This window comes from Chiloscyllium plagiosum, unplaced genomic scaffold (genome assembly GCF_037043375.1).
Source record: "Chiloscyllium plagiosum isolate Xiang-an unplaced genomic scaffold, Cpla_swu_hap1 HiC_scaffold_31, whole genome shotgun sequence".
Lineage (NCBI taxonomy): Eukaryota > Metazoa > Chordata > Chondrichthyes > Orectolobiformes > Hemiscylliidae > Chiloscyllium > Chiloscyllium plagiosum.
This window is the reverse complement of record NW_028270169.1, coordinates 64656677-64663069: the sequence shown is the minus strand read 5'-3', so window position 1 is coordinate 64663069 and position 6393 is coordinate 64656677. Positions and strand designations below refer to the sequence as shown.

The window sequence follows — 6393 nt, the reverse complement described above, 5'->3', positions numbered from 1 at the left end:
CACTCCCCCCTCACTCTCTCCCACTCCCCTCACTCTCTCCCACTCCCCTCCTCACTCTCTCCACCTCCCCCTCACTCTCTCCTCCCCTCCCCCCTCACTTACTCCCCCCTCCCTCGCTTCCCCTCCCCCTCACACTCTATCCCTCCCCCTCACTCTCTCCCCCTCCCCCCTCACTCTCTCTCCCCCTCCCTCCCTCACTCTCTCCCCCTCCCCCCCTCACTCTCTCCCCCTCCCCCCTCACTCTCTCCCCTCCCCCCCTCACTCTCTCCCCCTCCCCCCTCACTCTCTCCCCCTCCCCCCCTCACTCTCTCCCCCTCCCCCCCTCACTCTCTCCCCCTCCCCCCTCACTCTCTCCCCCTCCCCCCCTCACTCTCTCCCCCTCCCCCCCTCACTCTCTCCCCCACCCCCCTCACTCTCTCCCCCTCCCCCCCTCACTCTCTCCCCCTCCCCCCCTCACTCTCTCCCCCTCCCCCCCTCACTCTCTCCCCCTCCCCCCTCACTCTCTCCCCCTCCCCCCCCTCACTCTCTCCCCCTCCCCCCCTCACTCTCTCCCCCTCCCCCCCTCACTCTCTCCCCCTCCCCCCTCACTCTCTCCCCCTCCCCCCCTCACTCTCTCCCCCTCCCCCCCTCACTCTCTCCCCCTCCCCCCGGGCCTGACAGACAGAATCACGGACAGTCAGACCCTGCAGTCAGTGCCGCACCGTTTACCGCAAACTGCGATCTCCGGCAGGTTTCCGACCCCTCTCTGTGTCCCTGTCCCTGTCTGTGTCTCACTCTGTGTCCCTGTCCCTGTCTGTGTCTGTGTCTCACTCTGTGTCTCTGCGGGAGTGCGACGCCGCGGGGGGACGAGGAGGGGGTCGGGGTCGGGATTGGGGGGGGGGGGGGGGGTTAATAAACGGCAGAGCCGGATCGGACCGCGCTCGGGAAGAAAATTTGCGAAACCGGCCATTTACCCCCCTCCCTGACCCCCACCCGCCCCCAGGCTCCGCTTCCCTCTGACCCTCTCCCCCTCCCCTCAACCTCTCTCCCCCTGCACCTCCCCTTCCCCACCCCTCCATTTTCCCCTCTCCCCCTCCCCTCCCCTCCTCCTCCTCCTCCCCTCTCCCCTCCCACACCTCCCCCTAATCCCTCCCCTCTCCCTCCCTCCCCCTTCCCTCTCCCTCCCCCTCCCAACTCCCCACCTCCCCTCTCCCCCTCCCCCACCTACCCCCTCCATTCCCCCACCTACCCCCTCCTCTCTCCTCCCTCTCCCCCTCCCCTCCCCCTCCCACACGCACACCCACTCCGCCCGCTCCCACACCTTCCCCTACCCCCTCGCTCCCTCCCCGCTCCTCCCCCTTCCCTCTCCTCGCCTACCTCCTCCTCCACCCTTCCCCTCCCTCCTCCCCCACTCCCCTTCCCCTCTCCCCTCTCCCCCTCTCCTTCCCCCTCTCCCCTCTCCCCCTCTCCCCCTCCTACCCCTCCCTTCCCTCTCCCCCCTCCCCTCCCCTCCCCTCCTCCCCCTCCCTTCCCCTCCTCTCCCCGCCCACCTCTCCACCCCCCTCCCCACATCCACTCCCTCCCCTCCTCCCCTCCCCCTCCTCCCCTCCTCCTCCTCCCCTCCCCTCCTCCTCCTCCCCTCCTCCTCCTCCCCTCCTCCCCCCCTCCCCTTCCCTCCCCTTCTCACCCTCCTCTCCCCCTCCCCTTCTCACCCTCCTCTCCCCTCCTCCCCCTCCCTCCTTCTCCTCCCCCTCCCCTCCCCTCATTCCCCTCCACTCCCTCCCCTCCCCTCCCTCCCCTCCCCTCCCCTCATTCCCCTCCACTCCCTCCCCTCCCCTCCCCTCCCTCCCCTCCCCTCCCTCCCCTCCCTCCCCTCCCTCCCCTCCCCTCCCCTCCCTCCCCTCCCCTCCCCTCCCTCCCCTCCCCTCCCCTCCCTCCCTCCCCTCCCCTCCCTCCCTCCTCTCCCCTCTCCCCTCCCTCCCCTCCTTCCTCTCACCTCCCCCTCCCCTCCCCTCCTCCCACTCACCTCCCCCTCCCCTCCCCTCCCCCCTCCCACTCCCCTCCCCTCCTCCCACTCCCCTCCCTCCCCTCCTTCCTCTCACCTCCCCCTCCCCTCCCCTCCTCCCACTCCCCTCCTCTCGTCCCACTCCCCTCCTCTCCTCCCCTCCCCTCGTCCCACTCCCCTCCTCCTCCCACTCCCCTCCCCTCCTCCTCCCCCTCCCCACTTCTCCTCCCCTTCCCTCCTCCTCTTATCCCCCTCCCCTCCCCATCTCCCCCTCTTCCCCTCGCCCTCGTCCCCTCCCCCTCCCTCCCTCCTCCCATCCCCTCCTCCCCCTCACCTCCACCTCTCCCCCCCCTCTCCCACTCCTCCCTCCCCTCCTCCTCCTCCCTCCCCTCCTCGCCCTCCCCACCTCGGCCACCCCACCTCCCCTCCCCCCTCTCCTCCCCTCCCCCCTCTCCCCCTCCTCCCTCCCCACCTCGCCCTCCCCCCTCTCCCCCTCCTCCCTCCCCACCTCTCCCTCCCCACCTCGCCGTCCCCCCCCTACACAGCCCTCCCCGTTACCCCTCCCCTACCCCTCCTCCTCGCCTCTTCCACTCCCTCCCCCTCCCCCCTCCCCCTCCCACTCCTTCCCTCCTCCCCCTCCTCCTCTCCCCCTCCCCCTCCTCCTCTCCCCCTCCCCCTCCTCCTCTCCCCCTCCCCCCTCCTCCCCCACTCCCCCTCCCCTCCCCCCTGACCCGCCCCCTCCCACACCCACACCTCCCGCTCCCACACCTTCCCCTACCCCCTCGCTCCCTCCCCGCTCCTCACCTTCTCCTCCCCTTCCTCCCCCTCCACCCTTCCCCTCCCTCCTCCCCCTCTCCCCTTCCCCTCCTCCCCCTCCCTTCCCCTTCCCTCTCCCCCCTCCTCCCCATTCCCGCCTTCTCCCTCCCCCTCCCAACTCCCCACCTCCCCCTCTCCCCCTCCCTCTTCCCCTCCCCCTCCTCTCCCCCTCTCTCTCCCCCCTCCTCCTCCCTCCCTCCCCCTCCTCCTCCCTCTTCCCCCTCCCCTCCTCCTCCTCCCCTCTTTCCCTCTTTCCATCCCCTCCCCCTCTCTCTCCCCCCTCCTCCTCCCTCCCTCCCCCTCCTCCTCCCTCTTCCCCCTCCCCTCCTCCTCCCTCTTCCCCCTCCCCTCCTCCTCCCTCTTCCCCCTCCCCTCCTCCTCCTCCCCTCCTTCCCTCCCCTCCCCTCCTTCCCCTCTCCTCCCCTTCCCTCCTCCCCCTCCCCTCCTCCCTTCCCCTCCCTCCCCTCCTCCCCCTCCTCCCCCTCCCTCCCCTCCTCCCCCTCCCTCCCCTCTGCCCCTCCCCTCCTTCTCCTCCCCCTAATCCCTCCCACACCTCCCCCTAACCCCTCCCTCTCCCTCCCTCCCCCTTCCCTCTCCCCCCTCCTCCCTCCCACACCTCCCCCTAATCCCTCCCTCTCCCTCCCTCCCATTTCCCTCTCCCCCCTCCTCCCCATCCCCCCTTCTCCCTTCCCCTCCCAACTCCCCACCTCCCCCTCTCCCCCTCCCCACCTCCCCCCCCTCATCCCCCCTCTCCCCCTCCCCATCTCCCCCACCCCCCTCTCTCTCCCTCCTCCCCCTCCCCTCCCCCCCTCCCCTCCCCCTCCCTTCCGCTCCTTCCCCTCCCTTCCCCTCCTTCCCCTCCCTTCCCCTCCTTCCCCTCCTTCCCCTCCTTCCCCTCCTCTCCCCTCCTCTCCATCCTCTCCTCTCCTCCCCCTCCCCACATCCACTCCCTCCCTTCCTCCTCCCCTCCCCCTCCCCGCCCCTTCCCTCCCCTTCTCACCCTCCTCTCCCCTCCTCCCCCCCTCCTCCTCCTCCTCCCTCTCCCCCCTCCTCCTCCTCCTCCTCCCTCTCCCCTCCTCCCCCTCCTCCCTCTCCCCTCCTCCCCCTCCCTCTCCCCTCCTCCCCCTCCCTCTCCCCTCCTCCCCCTCACTCCTTCTCCTCCCCCTCCCCTCCCCTCCTCCCCCTCCCCTCCCTCCCCTCTCCTCCCTCCTCCCCCTCCCTCCTTCTCCTCCCCCTCCCCTCCCCTCCTCCCCCTCCCCTCCCTCCCCTCTCCTCCCTCCTCCCCCTCCCTCCTTCTCCTCCCCCTCCCCTCCCCTCCTCCCCCTCCCCTCCCCTCCTCCCCCTCCCCTCCCCTCCTCCCCCTCCCCTCCTCCTCCCCCTCCCCCTCCCCACTTCTCCTCCCCCTCCCCACTTCTCCTCCCCCTCCCCACATCCACTCCCTCCCCTCCTCCCCCACCGCCCCTCTCCTCCCCCTCCCACACCTCCCCCTAATCCCTCCCCTCTCCTCCCTCTCCCTCTCTCCCACTTCCCTCTCCCCCCTCCTCCCCTTCTCCCTCCCCCTCCCCACATCCACTCCCTCCCCACCTCCCACTCCCCACCTTCCGCCTCCCCCTCCCCACCTCCCCCCCCTACACTCCCCTCCCCGCTACCCCTCCCGCCCTACCCCTACCACTACCCCTTCCCTCCTCCACACCCCCTTCCCATCCTCCTCCCTCCCTCCTCCCCATCCCCTCCTCCCTCCTCCCCATCCACTCCTCCCCCTCACCTCCCCCTCTCCCCCCTCTCCCACTCCTCCCCCTCACCTCCCCCTCTCCCCCCTCTCCCACTCCTCCCTCGCCTCCTCCTCCTCCCTCCCCTCCTCCTCCCTCCCCTCCTCCCTCCCCTCCTCGCCCTCCTCGCCCACCCCACCTCAGCCACCACACCTCCCCTCCCCCCGCTCCCCCCTCCCCCCTACCCACTCCCCTACCCCATCCCCTCCCTCCTCGTCCCCTCCCCCTCCCTCTCTCCCTCCTCCCCTCCCCCTCCCCCTCTCCCCCTCCCCCCCTACCCCCTCCCACCTCCCCTCCCCCACAACCCCCTCTCCCCTCCCCTCCCCCTTCCCCTCTCCCCACCACTCCCCTCCCCTCCATTCCCCTCCCCTCCCCTCCCCTCCTCTCCCCCTCCCCACTCCCCCTCCCCTCTCCCCCTTCCCCTCTCCCCTCCCCTCCTCCCCTCCCCTCCTCCCCCTCCCCCCCTCCCCCCTCCTCCCCCTCCCCCCCTCCCCCTCCCCCCTCCTCCCCCTCCTCCCCCTCCCCCCCTCCCCCTCCTCCCCCTCCTCCCCCTCCCCCCCTCCCCCTCCCCCCTCCTCCCCCTCCTCCCCTCCTCTCCCTCCCCCCCTCCTCCCCCTCCTCCCCCTCCTCCCCCTCCTCTCCCCTCCTCTCCCCTCCTCTCCATCCTCTCCCCTCCTCTCCATCCTCTCCATCCTCTCCCCTCCTCTCCATCCTCTCCCCTCCTCTCCCCTCCTCCCCCTCCCCTCCCCTCCTCCCCATCCTCTCCTCCCCCTCCCCTCCACCCTCCCCTCCCCCCATCCACCCCTCCTCCTCCTCCCCTCCCCTCCTCCTCCTTCCCCTCCCCTCCTCCTCCTCCTCCTCCTCCCCTCCCCTCCTCCTCCTTCCCCTCCCCTCCTCCTCCTCCTCTCCCCCTCCCACCCCTCCTCCCCTTCCCACCCCTCCTCCCCCTCCTCCTCCTCCTCCTCCCCCTCCTCCTCCTCCTCCCCCACCTCCTCCTCCTCCCCCACCTCCTCTCCACTTCCCACCCTCCTCCCCCTCCCTCCCCTTCCCCTCCTCCCCCTCCCCTCCTCCCCCTCCCCTCCTCCCCCTCCTTTCCCCTCCCCTCCTCCCCCTCCTCTCCCCTCCCCTCCTCCCCCTCCTCTCCCCTCCTCCCCCTCCCCTCCTCCCCCTCCCCTCCTCCCCCTCCCCTCCTCTCCCCTCCCCTCCTCCCCTCCTCTCCCCTCCCCTCCTCCCCTCCTCTCCCCTCCTCCCCTCCTCCCCCTCCCCTCCTCTCCCCCTCCCCCTCCCCTCCTCTCCCCTCCCCCTCCCCTCCTCCTCCCCTCCTCTCCCCTCCCCTCCTCCCCCTCCTCTCCCCTCCTCCCCCTCCCCCTCGCCCTCCCCTCATCCTCCCCTCCTCCACCTCCTCTCCCCTCCTCCCCCTCCTCTCCCTCCTCTCCCCTCCTCTCGCCCCTCTCCCCTCCTCTCCATCCTCTCCCCTCCTCCCCCCTCCTCTCCATCCTCTCCCCTCCTCCCCCTTCCTCCTCCTCCCCTCCTCCCCCTCCTCTCCCTCCCCCCCTCCTCCCCCTCCTCTCCCCTCCTCTCCCCTCCTCTCCATCCTCTCCCCTCCTCTCCATCCTCTCCATCCTCTCCCCTCCTCTCCATCCTCTCCCCTCCTCTCCCCTCCTCCCCCTCCCCTCCCCTCCTCCCCATCCTCTCCTCCCCCTCCCCTCCACCCTCCCCTCCCCTCCTCCTCCTTCCCCTCCCCTCCTCCTCCTCCTCCTCCTCCTCCTCCTCCTCCTCCTCCTCCTCCCCTCCCCTCCTCCTCCTTCCCCTCCCGTCCTCCTC

General features: G+C 71.9%; 1 protein-coding gene across 4 annotated transcripts in view; it reads left to right on the top strand.

Annotated features, from left to right (window-relative positions):
- Positions 1-622: 622 nt before the first annotated feature.
- The window catches only part of LOC122564238 (phosphorylase b kinase gamma catalytic chain, skeletal muscle/heart isoform-like), a 160993-nt gene continuing 155222 nt past the window's right edge, over positions 623-6393 (top strand). For 3 of the 4 annotated variants that reach the window (XM_087977588.1, XM_087977585.1, XM_087977587.1), the window contains exon 1: positions 623-726. The gene's annotated coding sequence lies outside the window, so the exon portion shown is untranslated. Of the gene's footprint in view, positions 731-6393 lie in introns of all 4 variants that reach the window. The other variant, XM_087977586.1, reaches the window with a different exon arrangement.